At 39.1% G+C, this 23,923-nt stretch overlaps 2 long non-coding RNA genes across 2 annotated transcripts in view; both read left to right on the top strand.

Annotated features, from left to right (window-relative positions):
• The window catches only part of LOC109277846 (uncharacterized), a 49,403-nt gene extending 31,417 nt beyond the window's left edge, over positions 1–17,986 (top strand). The window contains exons 2-3 of the long non-coding RNA XR_002085353.2: positions 8,504–8,587; positions 17,947–17,986. This is a non-coding gene — a long non-coding RNA (uncharacterized LOC109277846). The remainder of the gene's footprint in view (positions 1–8,503; positions 8,588–17,946) is intronic.
• A 29-nt stretch (positions 17,987–18,015) lies between these two features.
• On the top strand, positions 18,016–23,432 carry LOC109277845 (uncharacterized). The gene is made up of 2 exons (XR_002085351.2): positions 18,016–18,068; positions 22,526–23,432. It is a non-coding gene; the product is annotated as an uncharacterized LOC109277845 (long non-coding RNA).
• The last annotated feature ends 491 nt before the right edge of the window (positions 23,433–23,923 follow it).

Here is a 23,923-nt window from a genome sequence, read left to right as displayed (position 1 = left end):
GGGGTGTGGTATTGGGGGTGGAAACAGAACTGGATATAGGTAAGCAAATCCTTGAGTTCAGCAGGAGGAAGGGGGTTTAGGTGGTTTCCAAAAAAGGTAGCACAGGTCCTACTTGTTAACTCCCAGTTGGGTGGATTGCTATAGGATGCTAGGGAAGAGGGGCTCTAGGAGCTATGGCCAGGAACTGAGATGACAGAGACCTTTGTTCAAGTTGTGAGTACAACTTCCTTCAGGGACAAATCATGTGACCTTGGACAGTGAAAATATCAGTGGGGATCAGTGGAGACCATAAGCCAGTATGTTGGAGTGCAGAAGACATCCTCACTCCCAACCTTTGTATCAACTGGAAATGTGAATGGAGGAGGTCAGTCCAGAAATGACTGAAATGGAATTTCCTGCCAGCTGATTGGTACTCTAAGCAGCTCAGTTGCATTTAAACAAAATAAAGAAATGTGCTGTCTTACACTCAGAATTATGGTGAAATTTTCACTGTCCTTTATTTTCCCCACACTTCTTTAAGATAGCAATTATTAAACTCACTTTGTAGAGTTGTTTTAGCATTAAATTAGATGACATGTACAAAGTGACTATATCAAATCATCTATGTTCAATAAGTTTTCACCAGGAAATATTCATATGTGTACATACTGTTGCAAGAATAGAATCAGGTGCTAGGTTTTCAGAGAAGTACAAGACATACTTCTGGTTCCCAAGGATTTTATTATAATTAGAGATGCAGATTAAGTATATAGGACTATCTAGAAGTACTAGGTTTATATCTCTAAGCAAGAAATGCAGGCAGTTGAAACATGGGGAGGACCAGAGGAAAATTGAATGGAAGAGTTTGGAAGCAAGAATCATGACACAGAACAGAAAACCTACAGGAAACTTAGAAGAGAAGATGGCAACTTTAGGCATGAAGGGAATTTGAGTATGATGCCATCACTGGAAAATTTCACCAAGATATAAATAGTTATTCATACAATATTTGGACAGTAGGTTTAGATTTTTTTCCCTGTGCCTTTTTCCCCCTCAGTTTTTTAAAAATCAAAGCTATAGGTGCACAAAGCTTAAATAATAAAATAACAGGATAATACAAACCACCACCACCACCAACAAAAACAACTTTAGTCTCTCTCATCCATTTCTCTTTACCCAGAAGCAACCACGTTTAGCTCTTTTATTTTTCTTGGGTATATGACCTTCCTTTTTGTAAATAATATTTTTATTCTTGATTTTTTTTATTTCAGTCATTATCTATTGATATTAATATATCCCATTTTGGAAGATGATGATTTTTTTTAGTCCTCATGCCTATACTTCACTCTGTCACATGCCTATTTTTTTTTGCTCCCCACATTTCTTCTATAGTTATTTCATAATTTGGGTTGGAGAAAAATTATTGCATTATTATTATTATGATAAATGCTATTATTCACAGCTATGCCTTGTAGAATGTAATGATTAATACAAGTATGATTATTCCTCCCACTCACAGCTATGTTTTTCCTGGATTAAATAATTGTCCTGAAATTGTTTAAAATTAGTTTTCTATGTATTTCTAACTGCAACTATCTGCCAATTGCTTAAATCTCTTCTTGGTATGTTCAGACACGTACGTTATTCTGGCTTTGCATATCCTTGAAGCACCCTAACCTGCCCTAATGTAGAAAGGCTATCTTCAGGGCCTCTCCACACCTATGACCATGGGATTGCTCTTGATCAGGATCTTGTAATTTCTTCTACCTCTCTCACCTGTAGAATTCCTGATTCCAGAGTCTTATGTCTTCCTTGTTTTTGGTCTACCCGCTGTGAAGCATAGCTTTTAAGTGACTATCTGACAGAGGGTACAGGTAATGTAAAATTTTTGATACACTGAGTATCTGAAAACATCCTTATTCTTCCTCATACTTAACTGACAGTTTGGCTGAATAGAGACATCTGTTGAGAAATATTTTTCCTCAGAATTTTTAAGGTGTTGGTCTTCTACTTCCAGTGTGCTGCTGAAAAATCCAAAGCTATTCATATTCTCCATCTTTTTAGGTGACCATCTATCCCCAGCCCCCCACCTGGAAGCTTGCCTTTGTCCCAGTGTTTTAAGATTTCACAATGACATGACTTTGGTGTGGTTTATTATCAGCCATTGCTTGGGTACTCTGGATTCTCTTTTAGTCTGCATACTTAGGTCATTCTGTTCTGGGAAATACACTTGAAATGTTTCATAAGTAACTTTCTCCCTTCATTTTCTCTGTGCTGTTTCTTGGGAACTCCTTTCATCTAATGTTGACCTTGTGAATTTGTCCTCTAATTTTCTCATTTTTTTTCCTCCTCTTTTCCATTCTTTATCTTTTTTGGCTCTGCTTTCTGAGGGATTTCTCCAGTTTTTATCTTCTGACACTTTTATTGAGTTTTTCATTTATGCCATTGTTATTTTTTAAATTTCTAATATCATATGTTTATTTACTGATTTTTTTTAAAACAGGCTATACTTGTTTCATTGAAACAGAGTCTTCTCTTACCTCCATGAAGATGTTAGTAATAAAATGTTTTCTTCTCTTATATTGTCTGATTCTTCCAGTTTGCTTATACTGTAACTGTATTCTGTTTTTTGTATTAAAGATGTCTTAAGTATCTGGTGATCCTTTGCCTTTGCACATATTTAAGAGTGTGGCACACTTAGAGTGTGATAGCAGAGATTGCTGGCTTTGTTGTAGGGAGATCTGTCTGGAAGAGTGCTATCTAATATAACTGTATTCAATGATGCACATGTTCTATATGTACACTGTCCAATATCATAGCCACTATGTATCAATCACTAGTGCCACTGAGGAACTGATGCTTAAATTTTACTTAATTTAATTAATCAAAGTTTTAGTGTAAATCATTACAAGTGACTAGTAGCTACTATATTGGACAATATAGGCCTATGGTTTCTCTTTGAATTTTTTCCTTAATGAATTCAGTTGGATTCATTAGAGAGAGAACTTTTTTTTTTTAAGTTTATTTATTTTGAGAGAGAGACAGAGAGAGAGTCAGGAAGGGGCAGGGAGAGAGGGAGAGAGAGAGAAACTCAAGCAGGTTCCAACTGTCAGCACAGAACCTGATGTGGGGCTCAAACTCATGAATCGTGAGACCATGACCTGAGCTGAAATCAAGAGTCAGCCCCTTAACCAACTAAGCCACCCAGGTGCCCCTAGAGAAAGATCTTTGAATGTTTTTCTGGAAGGTTAGGCTTTGATTGCTACCATTCTGAGAGCCACATAGAGATGGAGGACTGGGGGCAGGGATGATTTTCATTCCCAATATGCCAACAGCCACCTATTCTTAATTTTGTGCTTAGTATTGCAGCACCCCCCAACTCTCCCAGAGTTCTCTGGCTTAGCTTTTCTAGAAGATAAACTTATAGGCTTTTGTTGTGGGTAAATAGGGGATTTGAGGCTCTAACTGTGTCTTCTTCTTGGTTCTACCTTCAGTGCTATTTCCAGAGCTGTCTAGTGCTATCAGTTCCCAAAACTTGTTTGTAATCAATGCTTCTCAGCTTTCCCCCTCCCCCCCCCCCACTTTTTGATATTATGTCTTTCCTCATACTTTGTCCTTATGATTTGATGTTTTGGAAAAATAATATTTATCATGTTTTAGTGGGATTTCAGAAAAGTATAAAAAACAAATGTGCATGTTCAGTCATCATCTTTACTCCACAGTTAAGTTGTTTCATATGTGGGTTGTCTTTGCCCATTCAGGCTGCTATAACAAAAGTACTGTAGACTGACTTAAACAACCAACATTTATTTCTTGTGGTTTTGGAAGCTGAGAAGTCCAAGATCAAGGTGCTGGCAGATTTGGTGAGAACACTAATCCCATTGATGAGAGGCTCCACCTCATGACCTAATCACCTCTGAAATGCCCTACCTCCTAATATCATCACTTTGACGGTTAGGATTTCGGCATATGAATTTGGGGAAAAGGATTATCTACAATGTCATCCAACTATTGTTAATTTAGAAATCATACGTCCCAGAATAATTTCAAATTTGTAAAATGTTTTTGCATAAAAAAAAATAAACTCCATCAGCTGACTTCTATAAGCATTTTAAACATCTACTGAGACTCAGGATAATTGAATAGGTCTCCCATAACAGGAGAGACTTTGATCAGGTTCAAATATTAGGTAGATTTTTATCTCTAAGAAAAAAATTGGCTAAAACTATACCATCTATTCAAATATATGTAATTAACTTTTTGAATTAATTAAACAGGCCCCCCTGTAACAGGAAAGACTTTGTAAAGACTCAAATACAAGACAATTCCTTCTATTTCTTTGGGATAATTTTTGAGAAAGCATCATTTATATTCAAGTTAATATTGTATTTAGGCAAATCTATATAAAATATAAAGCATGGGTGTAACCTAGTCAGCACTAGTGTTTTCTTTCCTTGTCTCCCAATGAGCAGAGGTCAATAATGATGGTTAGATTTTTGTGGGGGTGCATATTCAGATTACCATGATTTGCAGAAAATAAAGTAATATTTTTTGTTCATCCATATTTATGGAATTGGGCATAAGCCCAACATATATTTAAAATTTTTTTAATGTTTTTTAATTTTATTTTTGAGAGAGAGAGTGAGACAGAGCATGAGCAGGGGAGGGCCAGAGAGAGGGAGACACAGAATCTGAAGCAGGCTCCAGGCTCTGAGCTGTCAGCACAGAGCCCAATGAGGGGCTGGAAACCACGAACTGTGAGAACGACCTGAGCTGAAGTCGGACGCCCAACCGACTGAGCCACCCAGGCGCCCCAAATATTTAAAAGAATATATGACAAGCGAGGTCAGTAGAGTCATGGGCAGAGTAAACCATTTAACTTTATAAAGTAATGTGGGTTTGTTTTTTTTTTTATGTTTATTTTTGAGAGAGAGAGAGAGAGACAGAGCGTGAATAGGGAAGGGTCAGAGAGAGGGAGACACAGAACTGGAAGCAGGCTCCATGAGCACAGAGCCCAACACGGGACTCAAACTTACAGATTGCGAGATCATGACCTGAGCCCAAGTCGGATACTTAACTGAATGAGCCAGCCAGGAGCCCCTAAAATGATATGTTTTAAACTTATTTCAGTTTGGACCTTATATGGAGTTGGATGATTTATTTCTGCTCCTCATGTTCTAACTCTAAGATGACTTTCCTTGCAAAATAAAGATGGTCATTCATCTCCTATCCACTACAGGTAAGGCCAGTCAGGGTCCATGCTTAGAACTTTCAAAGTGCTCTGGTCTTCTCCAAGATTGTGACCTTGGGGCATAAGCCACCAGAGCTGGCTGGTTTTGCTAACATGACCTTTCGATGCTAAAATGAACCCCTTTTCAGTAGATTGCTCTTCTGATTTTGTTAAATCTGGAATTTGACTTCTGTGTAAATCTTAGTGGTCAAGAAATCACACTTGTGCTTGTTTTTCTGTTTAGTGCTTAAAGCCAGCACCCCACCCACGTTGTTCTGCCTTTTCCATAAACTCTTACTCTGCCTCAAATCCGTACCTCACATTTAAATATCTAATTCTACAGTGTGTGGTTGGTACTTTGGTTCAGATAGTCCTTACTCCCCGTCTGCTGCTCTCCCCTTGGCATCTAACTAAATTGTGATGGTTCAGAAGACAGGAGTCATGCTTGATATGTCTTTGTAACCTCCACAGTGCCACATATGTGGAAGCGTTCAGATTATGCTTTATTTTACCATGATACAGAACTGTGATGTGTGCCACCACTTATCTTGTACATCCTCTGTTCTAAATGCCGTGGAGGCGCTTTACATATTATTTTGCATCCTACATAGATCCTGCAAAGGAACTGATATTCGTATCTAATTTCTCAGTTGAATCTGACACTCAGAGGAAGCAAGTAACTTACAAATAGTTAGTAGGCATCAGAGTCAAGATTTGGACTCAGATTGAACCCAGGACTTGAATCCATGTTCTTTCTACTACTGTATATCCACTTGCCTCATTCTCAGATTTCACATAGAATCCAAATAAGCATATTATAGCAGCATTACTTAGCTTTCAGCTAGATTTTATTTTGGGCTACTAACATAGATGAAATCCAAGTCCTAGCTGATGACTTCCAATGTTAGCTCTGCTCTTTTGAGAATTAGGTGACCAACTTTCTGAGCAAAAGTACTTGTCTTGGGGTGCCTGGATGGCTCAGTTGGTTAAGCGTTCTACTCTTGATTTTGGTTCAGGTCATGATCTCATGATTTGTGAGATCGAGCCCCTCATCGGGCTCTGGGCTAACAGCAAAGGGCCTGCTTGGGATTCTCTCTCTCCTTATCTTTCTGCTCCTCCCCCATGCACTCACCCTCTCTCTCTCTTTCTCTCTCTCTCTCTGTCTGTCTGTCTCAAAATAAATAAATAAACTTAAAAAACAAAAGTACTTGTCTCTTTAGGGCTACTGGAAGCTGGTGAGAGAGCCCAGGAGTGTCAAGATATTACCAGTGAACAGTCTGGTTTTAAAACCCAGGACTTCCCCTGAGTCCAACAATGGCCGGACTATGTAGTGATGTAGGGTCTAACTTGTCCCTTCATTTCCTTCTCTGCATTTCATTACTCCCACATTTTTAAAACAACACTTCCTCTATGATATAATAATGGGCAAGCACTCTGAGTTTTCAAGTGACAAGTGAGTGCCAGGAATATTTTATTTGTCTTGGAAAGATATAAATTCCTAGGTCTATACAGATTCCAGTGGCTTTCAGAGAAACAGAGCATGCTGCTGTCCTTAAGAAAGGCCACCAATGGGAGTGATTTCTGGTGATGCAATGCAGATATTTTAGTACCATTCTGGAGAGGGAAGAGGTGGGGTTTCTCTGGAGCCAGATGAACTCACAATTAGTTCTCACCCAGGCTGCTTAAGCAATTATGATGAAACCAAATCACATTACTTTTTTCTTCTACTCCTGATAAAAGCCTCAACTCTGTTCCTTCTGCCCCATAGGGCACTTGGCTGGCCATTATTCCTAACACTATAGACGCTATTCTTTGCTTCTGTTTCCAAGCTACAACTGTCACAGTGTAAAATAAGAAGTGTGGGGGGAATAATGCACACCTCTCGGTCTCACTACTTCAGAGGCACCTAGCAACCCGGTCTCCAGGCAAGCAGCACGAATCTCCCGGGTAGTTTACTGCCCACTCACAGCAGAGGCGGCGTGCTCTCTGCAAATAGCCTACGTCTTTGCCATTGCCAGCTTGGTGGTGGGGTGGTAGTGTCATTTGGTATCCTTAGGGATATTTGGTTCTTGTTCTGGGAAGACTAGGACAAAGCAATGACAATTTCCCCAAAGCTGTTTATGGAATCAGAAATGAGGTCAAGCAGTTCTGTACTTGGGGTTGCATAGTCTAAAATCAAAAGCAATCATTTTCAATCTTTGTATTTTTGGTCTTTGACACATTTCTGTCACGAATTTTCCAAAATGTTCATGACATTCTTCTAAAGGAGGAAAAGAGTGTTTCCCAGTTGTATCTATGCAATGAACAACCCTCCTGGCCATCTTGTCCACCTATCAACACACCAATAAAACATTCCCATAGTTTTTACCAAATCTACTTCCTCCCTGCAAAATGTTAATTGGGCTGAAGACAACCCTGCACTGGTTTACCAACCAGCCACATGAATTTTCCATTTCAGGCTCATGTACCACAGGACCTTATGTACGGATGTTGAGCTTCTAATTTGCTTTCTTTACCTCAGGGAACTGTTAAAGGTTCTTTGCTTCTTTACTACTTGTATTTCATCTGCATTTTAACCCTCCCCTAGAGTGAAAGCCCTGGAGAATGGAAGTTACCTCTCTTTTGGAGGGAAACCAGTCTTTTCCTGTGGTGACTGATTAAAGAATGGAAGGACATGCAGAGCCTGATCTAGGAAACAGTGCTGCTGCATAGAGGGCTGATCCCAAGATATCAGGAAGGGAATAGGTTTAACCTTCAAGTCATTCCCTCTCTCACTCACCAAACAGTTATGGAATTCCTACCATGTTTTAGGCCCTCTGCTAGGAGCAAGGGAGACAAATACAAATAAAAAATCTTACCGACAAACTCATAGTCTGCGGGATATTTTAGTGAAAACAACAGGAACAATGTCAGACTCACTGTATACAAGCACGTTTAAAGTGCTTTGGGAGCTCAGATGGGATGGGAGGGCTCTCTAGGGAGGCAGGAGGGGAGAGGGAGTGAGATTTATATAATTTGATTTTTAATAATAGCTCTGTTAAACATTGTCTCACGACATTACTGAAAAATTCACACTTGGCTCCTATGAGCTGTTGAGAACCTGCTCCAGCCACACCTTAGGATGAAGGTGAAATTGGGAAGTGTAGGTATATCTTGTAGCTGCCAACTATGAAGTTTGGGCTCTCCATAAGTCAGGATAACTTGAAATTTTAATGTTTTTGTTTCTCTTGTTTTATGTATTTTTATTTTCTCCCACCAGAGAAGGTGATTAACTTTAGTTTTTCCTTATTTCAGAGGCTTTTCTATTGCTCGGCCAAAACTCTTTCTCTAAAGAGCTAGACTTGACAATAGGACCACCTGGATACGGCCAAGGAGAAGGTTAGTAATGATCATTGTAGACGAAGACCAGAGGGCCATTCTTGAATGTATTTTGTGAGATCCTTGTGAATTTCAAAAGATTCTTGGTGGAAAGAATAAGCCTAATAAAAAGACTGAAATTGGGAGTGGGTGGCTGGGTGGATGGGTTAAATGGGTGACCGGCATTAAGGAGGGCACTTTTTGAGATGAGCACTGGGTGTCATATGTAAGAGATGAATCAGTGGGTTCTCCTGAAGCTAAGACTACACTGTATGTTAACTAACTTGAATCTAAATAAAAATAAAACAAATAAACAGAAGACTGAAATTGACTTTCTCCCCAACTAAGTAGCAGAGAGTTCAGCATAATTTAACCATTTTAGAGAAGTTAAGAGAAATGATGTTTCTTACACTCCAGTGTTGTGGAATAAAACTGATGCCTGTTCCAGCTATAGGTCATACATGCTTTTTTTAACCAAAAATGTGACCTGATTGTATTTAAAATTTAGAAGGATAATTGTCACCCACATAGAGAAGGAATTGGAAGGAATTTTTCTCACTCTAAAATGAGACTAGTTAGGTGTGAGCATCTACCATGTTAAGGAGAACAATCAGGGTAGTCTGTGTGAATAAAGAGGAGAGGACAGGCTCCATAATATGTCAGAGGATAAATGACAAAGGGTGGAATACAAGTTATAGGATTTAAAATGTGAGTTGCTCTGACTTAGAGGCAAATCCAACCCAGTGCCTCTGTTGGTTACCCCTGCCTTTTGCATGCCTGGCACAGTGCCTCATACTTATCAGGTACTTAATAAACACATGTTGAATGGATGAAAGAGTAAATAAATCCAATGCACAAACAAATATGCATGTTTTTACTACATTAAAAATGACTCTGGTCAAGAGAATGTTAAGACAAGCCACAGACTGAGAGAAAATCTTTATAAAAGATATATCTGAAAAAGGATTGTTACCTGAAATAATACAGAGAAGTTTTAAAACTCAACAACAAGGTGCCTGGGTGGCTCAGTTGGTTAATCATCTGACTCTTGGTTTCAGCTCAGGTCATGATCTCACAGTTTCATGAATTGGAGCCCCACGTGGGGCTCTGTGCTGGCAGTTTGGAGCCTGCTTGGGATTTTCTCTCTCTCTCTTTCTTTCTCCCTCTCCCTTTCTCTCTGCCCCTCCCCCACTTGTGTTGTCTCTGTCTCTCTCAAAATAAATAAATAAACTTAAAAAACACAAACCCAACAATAAGAAATGAACAACCTGATTTTAAAAATTGGCAAAAGACCTGAAAAGATGTCTTACCAAAGAAGATATACAAATAGCAAATAAGCCTATGTCATTAAGGAAATGTAAATTAAAACAATAATGAGGGGTGCCTGGGTGGCTCAGTCAGTTAAGCATCTGACTCTTAATTTCAGCTCAGGTCTTGATCTCATGGTTTGTGATATGGAGCCCTACACCAGGATCTGTGCTGACAGTGCAGAGCCTGCTTGGGATTCTCTCTCTCCCTTTCTGCCACACCGCCCCCCCCCCCCACTCGCATGCATTCTCTCTCTCTCTCTCTTAAAAAAAAAATAAATAAATTTAAAACAAATGAAGAGAAAACATAAAACAATAATGAGCTACAACTATACACTTATTTAGAATGGCCAAAATCCAGAACACCCAGAACACATGCTGACGAGAGTATGGAACAACAGGAACTTTCATTCATGGCTGGTGGGAATACAAGATAGTACAGCCACTTTGGAAGGCAGTTTGGTGGTTTCTTATAAAGCTAATCATACTCTTACCATATGATTCAGCAATGGCATTCCTTAATACTTACCCGGAGGGGTTGAATATTTATGTTTGTACAAAAACCTGCACGTGACGGGCGCCTAGGTGGCCCAGTGGGTTAAGTGTCCGACTTCGGCTCAAGTCATGATCTTGCAATTCATGAATTTGAGTCCTGAGCGGGGCTCTGTGCTGACAGCTTGGAGCCTGGAGCCTGCTTAGGATTCTGTGTCTCCCTCTCTTGCTGCCCCTCTCCTGCTAGTACTCTGTCTGTCTCTCTCTTTCTCTCTCAAAAGTAAATAAAACATTAAAAAGAAAATCTGCACACGAATGTGCAGCTTTATTCATAATTGCCAAAACTTGGAAGCAATCAAGATGTCCTTTCATAAGTGAATGGATGAACAAACCGTGTTACATCCAGCCAATGGAATGTTATTCAACAGTAAAATGAGATGAACTATCCAGCTATGAAGAGACATGGAGGAACTGTAAATGCATACTAGTAAGTGAAAGAAGTTAATCTGCAAAGGCTACATACTGTGTGCTTTCTTCTGTATGACATTCTGGAAAAGGCAAACTATGGAGACAATAAAAAGATCACTGGTTGCCAGGGAATAAAGGAAAGGAAGGATGAAGGGTAGAACACAGAGCATTTTCAGGTCATTGAAACTATTCTGTATGATACTGAAATGGTGGATATATGTTATTATGCATTTGGTCAAAATCCATACAATATATACGGCACCAAGAGTGAACCCTAATGTAAATTATTCACTTTAGGTGATAGTGATGTGTCAATATAGTTCACCAGTTGTAACAAATGGGCCACTCTGGTGGGGGATGTTGACAGTGGGAGAGGCTGTGTGTGTATATGAGAGGATAATGAGAAATCTCAGTACCTTCCACTCACTTTTGCTGTGAACCTAAAACTGGTCTAAGAAATAAAATCTGTTTACAAGTAAAAAAAAAAGAGTCTGGGAGCTAGCATGAGGATCCATGACTTAGTACCTGAATGATGGTTATGAAAACAAAAGCATTCCTACGTTGCCTGAAGATGATATTCTGACCAGTAGACTACACTTACATAGAGATCAATGAGCCCGTCAATGAAGACAAATGACAGTGTAGCGGGAGGAAATTCAGGTATACAGGATTATTTTGAGGTTTGTGTTGAACAACAGAGTATGAGAATTTGAACCACCTTCACCCAGTTTTTTGTTGCATGAATGTCAGGTAATTTTGAACTTTATCAGAAGTCTCCAGCAGTTACAGGGAATGCCAGCTCTGTGTTTCCAACCCACCACTTTTTTATCTGGCAATTGTAGCAAGAAGCACATTTCAGACCACGGTATTCTAAGCAAGCAACAGACAGAAAACAATCATACAGCCTGGGTATGTTTGGAATATTATCAGTCTCAACCCCTGACACGATGACCAGCCTCTTCATGCAAGGCTGTCTCCAAGATGAAGACAGGCATGGTCTGCTGGAGGGAGGGTCAGGCCTTTTGGTCAGATCAGATGACAAGATCATCCACTGATGACAGAGGTGCAGGGCCATACCAGCTGTCCCCCTGGTATGAAGTACTGGCCTGGGTAGGTACTTACATATACGTTGTTCCTGCAAAGGTAGAGATACCCAACGCCTAACGATCACATAACTTAAACTCCACTAATTTTGCCAATTAGAAATTCTAACATGCTCAGTAGTAAAGCTTCTGAAAGTGATTTTGACAAAAATACCTTTGAATGCCACCTGGCAAATTCTTAGGATTTTAACTCTGTTTGGTCACTTCACATGCTAATTGACCACTAGGGCACAGGTAGATTAGAATTAAATTGTGCATACAGAGTTTCCAATGTTTACATACTGTGGTAAAGCAAATTACAACAGACAATAAAACCAAAAGAAATATCAAGAAAAATATTTTTTAAAAGCTCCAACATCAAAGTGAAACTGTACTTATGTTTTGCACTGTACTGGTAACTACGAGATCTAATTGTACATGTTCTCAATTATTGTGTTGGAGACAGTGAGTGTATATGGGGCTTTATAACATTTAAACAAAAACAGTTTAAAGCAATTTACTACCTTGGTTGATGTAGCATCACGGCTCCTTTATGAGATTCCCCATTTACAAAGCCCTTTATGTACGGCTTTATTTGATGGATTTTTTTTTTTTTTTTTTTTTTTGGTAACAAGAAGAGCCACCAGTACTATGGCTGAGCAGAAAAATATCCCAGAGAGGTTGTCATAGGAACTGTACCAGAGGAGCAGCTATACACATGATAGAATGTACTATCCAAAGAAGAGAGGAAGGAACTGATCTTGAATCTACTCTTACCATCAGTTTTAGGGAACAAATCTTTCATGAATCTCCTCATGGAAATTGTCCTCAGTGACAGCAGGGGTAGGTGAGATACTACAAGGCTATGGGGCTGATGATATGTGTACCTCAAAGGATTTTTGTAGGAGATTAAAATAGATAAAATATGTTAAATATCTACTATATGTAGTCCTTGAAAAACAGTAATAAATAACAGTAATCTTTACTGTCTCATGTAATCCTTACTAGAGCCTTCTGAGGAAGACACAGTCATTATTCAAATTTTCCAGATGAAAAAATGAAGCACAGTAAAGTTGAATTGTTCAAGGTCACATGGTAAATGGTAGAGCTGAAACTCAAATACAAGGTTGTGTGACCCTAGGGCACTTGCCCTTAGCTTCTTTGCTGGGCTAAACTAGTGAGCAATCAATGACTGGTAATAGTTATAAAAATGATTCTTTGGTGGTGGAATAGTAGTGGTAGTTTTAATTGCCATGAGATACATATGGCAGAATGTCACTGCATTTATTGATTTTGTTTTTCCCTTGAGCTTATTTTTCTTAAGCCACACAGAAATGTGGTCCTACAGGATCACAATCACTTTGTCCCATTCCCCTCCTTACTCCCCAATGCGGATCTTCAGGTTGCCCCAGCCAATTGGTGTTCTCCTATAGAGCTCTAAAAAACTAAGAATCTGGGGCACTGGGTAGTTCATTTGATTAAGTGTCTCACTCTTGATTTAGGCTTAGGTAATAATTTCATGATTCATGAGATGAGCCCCATGTCAGGCTCAATGCTGACAGTGCAGTGCTTGGAATTCTTTCTCTCTCTCTCTCTTTCTCTGTCTGTCTTTCTGTCTGTCTTTCTGCCCTTCCCCTTCTCATTTGTGTGGGCTGTCTCTCAAAATAAATAAATAAACATTTTTTTTAAATTCTATATAAAAAAAGTAAGAATCTTCTCTCTCCCTCCCTTCCTCTCTCCCCCCTCTCCCTTTCTCTTCCTCTGCCCCCACTTCCACCACTCCCCCTCCCCCAATCCCCAGACCATCCCTGAAGGAGGAATTCATAGCTGGAGAATTCATAGCTGGAGCTTCCTCACTATACCTTCCCCAAAGTTTTGAGACCTTATGTTATGTAGGCTGAATTACATCCCCTCCAAAGTTCCTATGTTGAAATCTGTTAAAGAGAAAATTATTCATGACCCTTGTTAAGAAACAGTAAGGCAATGTTTATTCAGGGAGACTATCACAATAGGTATAGGAACCAGGACAATAAGGTTTTGTAGTAGGGGAGAGAGACTGAGCTCAACTTCAAATACAAAGAAAAATGGCAATTTGTAGCTAAGAAGTGGGGTTGGGGGTTGATGGTCAGAAAGTTACCGAGAGGAAATACTATAGGTAAGAGAGGATTCTGTGTAAACCAGCCTGACGAGATTCTTGTTGAAGGCAGGCCAGGGTGGTCAGATATCATCTGGGGGAAGGTAGATGGTGAGGAACCCGATCTGATATTGAGGGTGATCAGATATTGAAGATGAGGGTTTCTTGTTAAACTGACTTAGCAAGATTCTTGCTAGAAATATTCTACAAGGAAGGACATAGTAGCCCAAGGTCAGGCCTAGTGAAAAAGAGAGCTCAGAAGAGCCTGACCAAAGTTTGGTCAAGGAGAGAATCTTTGTCAAATCCTAACCTCTCAGTACCTAAGAATGTGACAGTTTTTGTAGATAAGACCCTTAAAGAGGTGACTAAGGTAAAATGAAGTCATTTGTGGTGTACTTATTGAGGAGGTTAGAGCACAGACACACACAGAAAGGGAGGACCATGTGAAGATACCAGAGGAAGACAGCCATCCACAAACCAAGGAGAAAAGCCTTCAGAAGAAACCAATCGTACCAATGCCTTGATCTTAGACTTCTAGCCTCCAGAACTATGAGGAAATAACTTGCTGTTGTTAAGCCGCCTGTCAGTGGTACTTTGCTATGGCTGCCTTAGTAAACTAACACACCCAGCCGTGATCTGAGCATCAAAACTTTACTCAGATCTGTGCCACCTGTTCCTCCTGGCATCCCCACTCTGGGCATTCTGTGGCTGTGTTGGTTTCATTGTGGTTAAGCACCAGGTATGGAATGTGAACCTCTGTGTAAGATGGCCCAGGTTTACTTTGGAAATGGCTCTGTGAAGACTAAGTCCAGGAAAATTAACCAAGGTGCGTGCTTTCCTTTGTGTTATTGTGCCTGCATCCCACTTATCCAGGGTGGGCCTTCCTCGGAGTAAACACAACACTCTGTTCATCTCTAGATGAGAGTTCCTACAGGACTGCCCCGCCATTAACCTTTTTATATGTCTCTTTACCACCTTCACCCCACCCCCAGTTAATTTCTGAATTCACAGACACTGAGATTATGCTTATGAATTACATTTCTGTACTTCCTACAATTCCTGGTTCAAAGAAGGCACTAATTTATGTTTGGATTTTTTGAATGGAGATTATACATATATATGTATAATAATAATTTTTTCTTTACCTCTGATGAAGGGATTTTTGTAATACAAATTCAAATGAAAAAAATTAAAAAAAATTTTTTTTAATGTTTATTTACTTTTGAGACAGAGAGACACAGAGAGCAAGCGAGGGAGGGGCAGAGAGAGAGGGAGACACATAATCTGAAACAGGCTCCAGGCTTTGAACTGGCAGCACAGAACCCAATGTGGGGCTTGAACCCACGAACCATGAGATCGTGACCTGAGCTGAAGTCAGACGCTCAACCGACTGAGCCACCCAGGCACCCCCTAAAAAATTTAAAGAACTCTGAACATGTGATGCTGTAAGAGTCAATATCATAAACAAAAGTGGTTATTTTTATTTTTTTAAAAATATTTTTATTTAAAAAATTTTTTAAACTTTATTTATTTTGAAGATAGTGCAAGTGGGGGAGGGGCAGAGAGAGAGAGGGAGAAAGAGAGAATCCCAAGCAGACTGCACTGCCAGTACAGAGTCGATGCAGGGCTCGAACCCATGAACTGTGAGATCATGACCTGAACCAAAGTCTGATGCCCAACTGACTGAGCCACCCAGGCACCCCAGGTTATTATTTATTTATTTTAAGATTTTATTTTTAAGCAATCTCTACACTCAACGTGGCGCTTGAACCCACAAACCCAAGATCAAGAGTCACATGCCCAACTGACTGAGCCAGCCAGGCATTCCAGGGTTTATTTTCATTTTTAGTGTTCCAATAAGATTCTGAAATGCCTAAGCCCCTTCTTACAAGGGAGGATTCAGGTATAATGGAGGTTGAGTTTTCTGGGAAAAATGGTCTGACCTGAAGGAATCTTACTGCCTACTCTACTCTCAAGATATACCCAGCACTCCACAGAGGGGGTTACGCATCACTGGGGACATGGGAAGAGAAAGGAGATTGCAGAGGAAAAGGATCCCCAGGCTCCCACTCAAGAAAGACTCTGTAAAGACAGTCAGGAGGCTCATTGGAAAATCAGCATTTCACCTGCGGACATCTTTTGGACTTCTTGTGTGTCTGGACTTGTTGCTAGTAGGACTCTTTTTGGCAATGAACTGTGCCTCCTTCTCAGACTTTTGTCAAAAGAAAGGAGGATATATTTGATTATGAACTGCATGTAGCTGATCATGTTGAACCATGGAAACAGTGCTCGTCAACCCTGACCAATGGGAGATGCTTGCTCTCTCTTGGTGGTGGTGGTGGGGTGGGGGTTGGTTGGAAACAAGATTCAGTCTTCCATAATACAGCCCTTCACCTGGCTCTTCCAGAGACACAATCCAAGGAAGACCAACTTCTCCTGAAAGTGTTAGTGAAAAGCTGGGTTGTGAGCATGTTATTTTTAGACAATAGTAGGTGATGGACAAAGCAAGACTTGTAAACAGAACGTGTGTTTTTGTACACTTGGGTCATAGTCCTTCAGGAGTTTACTGTTGGTAAGACAACTGCCAATACTCCACAGATTTGTGTCAGGAACACCAAAGAAACAGAATCATTTGTGAAGAAGAACAGTCCTCCATTGGACTTTGTATATTACCAAAAAAGAGCACAAGTGAAGGTCAAATCTGCCCTCCAAGTTCCTAATTATAATTCAGAGAGCCATGTGGGAAAGAGAATGGAGAGAAAGTAAAAAACTAAAAAAGTCTGCCTGGAGTTTGGGAATACTGAATGGAGACGAAGATATTTCTGTCTTTGATGTCAAACATTCACATAGTCATTTTTTTCCCTAAAGGCACTTAATTTTGTGGGATTGAATTCTTCTTTCTGATGCCTAGGAAAATATAAATGCCATCAACTGTTTGATCTCATCTGGGTAGTTTGAAGGCTGTTTGTGGGTAGGAAAGTTAACACCACAAAAAGCACTAAAACCCTACAACATGCCAGCTTTGAATGATTCACAGCAAACAGTCACAATGCAGGTCAGATGGTGCATTTCTGATGTTTAAAAAAAAAAAAAAAAGATTACTTAAAAGTGTATCCAGAAAGCACAAGACATTTGTACTGTTTGTCATCCACTGAAAGCTAAACACAATTAGGACTTGATTATTTTAAGTTACAGTTTGAAAAACCAAAACCAATGATTTCTGAAAACAACAAAAAATATGCTAATTTAAATAGTTTTGAAAATAGGCACAAAGGAGGGAAAAGGGCCTTTCACCTGATTTATAAGGAAAATCCGTTGAAGAAAATTAGCTTCTACAGGAATAGGATTGATAATGTGACATTTACTCACTTTGATCTAAATTTAACATCTACTCACATTTTCAATGTTCCAGTGCCCTTCTAGTTACTATAGTGATCATACCTTGCAACTTAACATTTAATTCCTAGGAAACAAACAACAGTCATGGATACCAGAGTGAGCATAGGTAAATAGCTGTTTTATTAAATACTATCTGGACTTTCCTAATTGAAAATCATCTCTCTCTCCCTGAGCCCCCTGCTTTTTAAGCATGTTTTAGTTTTGCTACATCTAATGAGGAGATTGAATACCTCTAAGTATAAGTTGTACAAGAAGAATCAAGAAGCATGCGTGTTTAGGCACTAATTTTGAATGTAAGGACCTTGACATGATGGCATAGCATTGCTGGGGAAACAAAAAATAAGGGTTCTAAAATAAGTGCTTTTCTGCCGGAGCTGACCTAGAAAGTCACTCTTGATGTTTGATGAAGCAGTGTATAAAAAAATACCCTCAATAGTTGGAGCATCTGTTCTGTCTAGTGATGTGCCATATCCAATGTTTATTTTTTTTCTAATATAGACAGATCCATGATGTGGGAGGTTTTTTTTTTTTTTTTTTTTTTTTTTTTTCACAAAAGCAACTTGCATTAGAAACTTCCAGATAAATGCAGAAGAATCTCCTAACCACTGAAAAGACAAACAGTAAGTACTTCATTGTATATATATATATATATATATATATATATATATATATATATATATATGTATACTCTATACTTTTAAAACATCATGTCAAAAGTCCTATTTGAGCTCTCCAACAAAAAGAGTGTCCAAAGATTCATACCTCAGTAGCACAGAGATATTCTGGCATTTACAGTTCTAGGTATTGACCCTGTGATGCAGTCTTAATATGTTAGAGATAGCAATAAGTCAATTGAAATGCAGGGTTCTGAACCAAGAACACACACTTTTTTTTAAAGTAATCTCCACCCACAATATGGGGCTGAAACTCAGGACCCCAAGATTGAGTCACATGCTCTACAGACCGAGCCAGCCAGGTTCCCCAAGAACCTATTTATTTATTTATTTATTTATTTATTTATTTATTTATTTATAGTTTATTTATTTTGAGAGAGAGAGCATGATGAGGGGAGGGAAAGAGAGGGAGAGAGAGAGAATCCCAAGCACACTCTGCACTGTCATCATGGAGCCCAATGGGGGGGCTTGAACTCACAAACCGTGAGATCATGACCTGAGCTGAAATCAAGAGTCAGTCACTCGACTGACTCAGCCACCCGAGCACCCCAAGAATCCACACTTTTATTTTATTTTATTTATTTTTAATTTTTTTAATGTTTATTTATTATTGAGAGACAGAGAGAGAGCATGAGCATGGGAGGGGCAGAGAGAGGAGAAGACACAGAATCTGAATGAGGCTCCAGGCTCTGAGCTGTTAGCACAGAGCCCGATGTGGGGCTCAAACTCACAAACTGAGCAAGATCATGACCTGAGCCGAAGTCAGACGCTTAACCGACTGAGCCACCCAGGTGCCCCGCACCCACACTTTTAAATCTAGCTTTTCCATTGCCACACAGTAAGCAAAGGCAAACATAAAAAGATCAATAAAACAGACCAAAAATATGCTAGAAAAGTGGAGGGTGATAAAAAGAGAAGGGGGAATATTAAGAAATCACAGCATTCCGATACATTCAGAAACCTAATAGTAATACTGATTGTAACAGGTTATTAATCTCTTCTTATGTGCCCAGTCCTAAGATAGGAATCTTAACTTCCTTAACTTGTATTTAGTCCTCATGATAGCTATATGAGACTGTCATTATTAGTATCTCCATTTTACAGATGATGAAGTAAAGCTGAAGCGTTAGAGTAACTTGCTCAAGGGTTTCCAGTTAAACTAGTAAGTGGTAGGACTTCTACATATTTAAAAAAGTGACAACAAAAAGCCCAAGCAGTCCAGAGGAGGAGGCATTATGGGTAGTTGGTCTCACCAGCGCCAAAATACAATGTAGGGGATCCTTGGGGATTGCACTGTAGCCTAAACCATTGAATTCATAGTCAAGAGGCCAAAACAGGTACCCAAAGCTCCCCTGGAAACGGGAGAAACTAGAAATTGGGATGTAGATTTGACTTTCATAAGGCCTTTTTTTTTTTTCCTACGTAGCGAAAGTTTCATGTGCCCTTTAATAAAAATATTTACACTTTTGTATATAGCCACATCATCAAACTGGAAAGTGGAGTAGGTAGAAATTCTTTAGAACACCTGATATGCAAGAACATGATAGTTGTAGACTTTATGTTTTTTTTTTTTTTTTTTTTTTTTTTTTTCCTGTAAAGTGATCTATGGACCAAAATCGGTGGTAGATTTATTTCTGTTCTTCGGAGCTCAGGGTGGGTGTCAAACAGTGATAATTATATTTCATTACAGCCCAGCATAATTTTAGCAGTTCATTCTTCAGGTACCAGCATGTATTATTGATTATTGTTCCATAGGAATCAATCACAGACGAAATGTAAGATAGAGTAGTTTCTTGTAAAATGACTTACATAAAATTTAATGGGTTCATACCAAACTGGTATGACTGGTAGAAAAGAACAGTAACTGCAATGTACCACAAGAGGGCGCACTGGTACTTTTAAATATCAGTAACTGCAGGTAAAGTGAGTGTAATTGAGGACAGGTGCAAAGGTGCAGATTTCAGTTACAAGCCAGTTGCTCTTTTGCAATCATTCAAAATATCAAATCCACAAGATTTTTAAGGTAATTTTTGTAGGATTTTAAAACAGTAATGAGGTTTTTAAAGCACATTTTTTTTTTCATAGAAAGAAGTGAGGCTTTTTTTTTTTTTTCCTAAAAATGTATTTTCCTGGGTTAATGTTTTATTAGATATATACTTTGTACAATCACTAGTTATCAAGACAGCTTGGAGAAAATTAAAAGAAAATTGTTTCTTTCTCTTATCAACCATACAAGTTACAAGTTGGTGAAACTGGGGTTCATTTTAGCAGATGGAGGAAAGGTTAATTGGAGACAATTACAATGAATTAATAGAGATTCACATAGTCTTCTCCATACCCCTTACTCTCACACAAGTAATGAGTTGATTCATTATATATTAAAGAATGGCTTATTGGCAAAACTGTTCATCATTTTTAGGTCCTAAGAGTAACTCTTTAATAACCAGTGACATCTGAAGATGGAAGTAAAAAAAGAATATATGTTGTACCCTAAATATGGGTTAAAAATGAATAAAAACAGGCAAACAACAAAATTCTTATAGCGTATGTGGTTTGAGGTGATCTTGGAAGTGTATATTTCTTGTTTCTGTATCAGAGGAAAATTTATAAATATTTTAAGTTGGAAATGTTCCTTTAGTTCAGGGATTGGCAGACTTTTTCTATAAAAGGCCAGATAGCAAATACTTCTGGCTTTGCAGGCTTATGGTCTTTGTCTACTTAGAGCTACTCAGTTTTGCTAATGTAGTATGAAAGCAGCCATAGACAGGCAAATGAATGGGGCTGGTTGTGTTCCAATAAAATATTATTTACAAAAAACAGATGCCAGGCTAGATTTGGCCCCAGGATCATAGTTTACAGAACCTTGCTCAACCTGCGGGCCCCTTAACACAAAAGTGCTGAAGGAGAAGGAGAAATCGCTTTGGAGATCTGGATATAGGGGCACACAAAGAGCTTCTTACTGGAGAGATAAGGATATAAAAAGATTCACCTAAGGTCCCAAGAGATGCTCAACAGAGTCCGTGGCAAAAAGCCAGAAAAACAGCTGTTTTAGGAAGAAGTGTATTGTAGAAAATTGGTTGAAACATATGTGTAGCCCTGTAGCCCCATGTCTAAAATAAGTGAAGCCCCGAAGGTGCACTTAATCAAAAATGTCTGGGAGATAGGGAGTTTGCCTTGAGCATCAGCAGCCCTGGCTTTGTGAGCCACCAAGAAGGAAGGAAAATCTTGGACCGTGCAGGGAACCATAGAGTTTTGCAGCAAGACAACTGTGGGAGATAAATTATCCCCAGGAAAACACTTCTATTTTTTTTAACATAAGGAAGCACCCTTAAGTCCCAACTCAAGGATATTTTCTGAAGGACTGCTGGAACTTTAAATATTTAAAAAATATATTCCATGGTTCTTAGAAAGAGCAGATACATTTCCTAAGAGTGAGATGCGTTATACTTTGATTTGGGAGATGACCTAAAATTTCCATGAAATCAATTAATTAATTGCTGGGGAAAAAAACCACTTCGGAGACTTAGATAGTGCCGTGGTTCCCAAATCTGGCCGCAGAAAAATGTCAAGGAGATTTTTAAAAAAACAATTTCTCAGGTCTCATTGCAGACCTATTGGATTTGATTTCCTGTAGCCTGTGGTCCAGGCACTCTGACAGTGCTGCCCAAGTGGGTCCTGAGAATGGCCAGGCTAGCACAAGACCAGAGACTGGCATTTGGAAGCCACTAGGATAAAGGACAAACCACAGGTTTGAAGTTTGGCCATCCAAAGTTCCCATTCAGGCTCTGCTTTAGATTAGTCATTTGACCTTGAGCTAGTGATGGAAAATTTCCGAGCTTCAGTCACAATACCTGTAATGTGGAGCCCATGTTTGCCGCTATGGGAAGGATTGAAAATCTGATGTGGCTGTCAGTCGAGATGCTTCTGGCTCTTTTAGATGCTTCTGGCTCTTTTACATCCTCTCTGCCCTCTCTTCATGGAGATAATATAGTTGGATTCACTCCACTCACCAGTGCACAGGATTTTACTAAAAGTGAGGGCATTTTTAAGAAGATATGTAAGCTTAGTTTTGTGTCATTAGAAGCATTTCTTCTTCTAGGTTCAGGTCATGCCATCCCTCCTCTTAACCACCAAACAGGGAGAAGACAAAGAAGCAAGATGTCAAGGCCTCAAATGCCCTATCAAGTCCTAGCTTGTGCTTTCTTTGTAACTTGGTTGAAGGCAGTTCCAAACTCATGGCTGGTAACTTGGCTTCGGATTCCAAATTCCTGTTGTAGCCGAGCTTTGTTCTTACATGCAGGTGTAGGAGGTTTTTCTTGTCAGAAGTTCAGGGGGCAGTGAATTATGCCACACCTGCTGCGCCCTTATGTATTTTCTCTTTTCTCTGGTTTATCTGAATGAAGAAGAACATCCCTCCCTCTGAATCGGGAGTGTGGAGAATCATGGGGCAGCCTACCAGTTGTTACTTGGCAGTGGACGTGATACCGAGGAGAGAGCTGGTGACTCCCTTCCTCTGGCCGGCTTATTTGCAACAGATTATTCATCTGCGCTTTGGGAAGAGGAGTCCTGAACACAGGAGACTAAAATGAACTCATCAAAGAGGAAAACAAGTTTGCAGTGCATTATGTTAAAGCTCTCTCCACAGTAGGAAAGTCATTGGGGAACATAAGAGAAGTAGTTTGGCAACCATTTCCTAATTTTGTTGAAAGAAGAAAGCCAGGGAAAATAAAATCCCGGTTAAAGAAGGAGTTGTTTTCGTTTATAGGTTCCTGGTGACTTCTCCAGTGGTTGTGGCAGGCAAGGCAGAAAAGCAAATTTACATTTCAGGAGTTTGTGGACTCAGCATATGAATCAAGTTTCTTTGCACGTAAAACCTGAGGGTTTAGTTGTGTTCTAATTTAGAGTTGAACATCAGCCAAATTAAGAGTGAAGAATTCTGCATCAGCAGGTTTACTGCTTAATTTTGCTACCAGTTCTACTTAGCAACTTCAAGCAGAGTAAAGGAGGCAGCTATAGTCTTTCAGGAAATCAAGACAGGACAATTGCACAGCATTTGAACATTAAAATTTTGTTTTGTTTTTAGGACAATAGCTCTATAAATTGAACGATACTTGTAAAGTCCAAAAGTAAATCGAAATTTTAAGTTATTCCCCAAACCAATGCACACCTTTCAGAATCTCAAGAGAAATATTCTAAAGCTGTAATGACTTTGTATTATGTTTACCATAAAAATCTTCTGCAAGCCAAATACTAAAGCAACGCATGTCTGTTCAAATTAGTCAGAAGTAAAATTGTTAAATAAAGCTGAAATACTCATGTAGAAAAAAAAAGGAGACAAAAAGATAAGTGGCCATTATTATTATTATTATTATTTAGGATAGTAATCTTGAATGCAAGTAGAGTCCCATCTTTAAGATAAACTACTAATGCTTTTTATTTTTCTAAAATAACATTTGAAGGGATTACTCTGGGGTCAGAATAATGGTATTACTTTTGGTGCTTGAAATGATTGCTCTGAGCATTTCCAGGCACTTTTGATATTTGTGATGGAGAAAATTAGTTCAAGCCAGGAGAAAGGCTTTCAACACTGTGATACTTACAGTGTTTTTTTACAAATGGGCTGTGACACACTTAGATATCACTTAACAATGGTGCTTCCCCACACAATGAGAACTTGGAGAAAAATTTAAAAATAAGTAACAAGTGATACAGAAGCAAATAGATAATCCAGCTAAACCACTGCTTGATAAAACTAGAAACCTTGGGGTTATCTTTGCTTTTGTTCCCTTGGCCCCTAATCT

The sequence above is a fragment of the Panthera pardus genome, unplaced genomic scaffold (genome assembly GCF_024362965.1).
Source record: "Panthera pardus isolate Hobbes unplaced genomic scaffold, ASM2436296v1 HiC_scaffold_16, whole genome shotgun sequence".
Classification (NCBI taxonomy): domain Eukaryota; kingdom Metazoa; phylum Chordata; class Mammalia; order Carnivora; family Felidae; genus Panthera; species Panthera pardus.
Note: the sequence above shows the minus strand (reverse complement) of the source record. Positions and strands in the feature narration are given on the sequence as shown.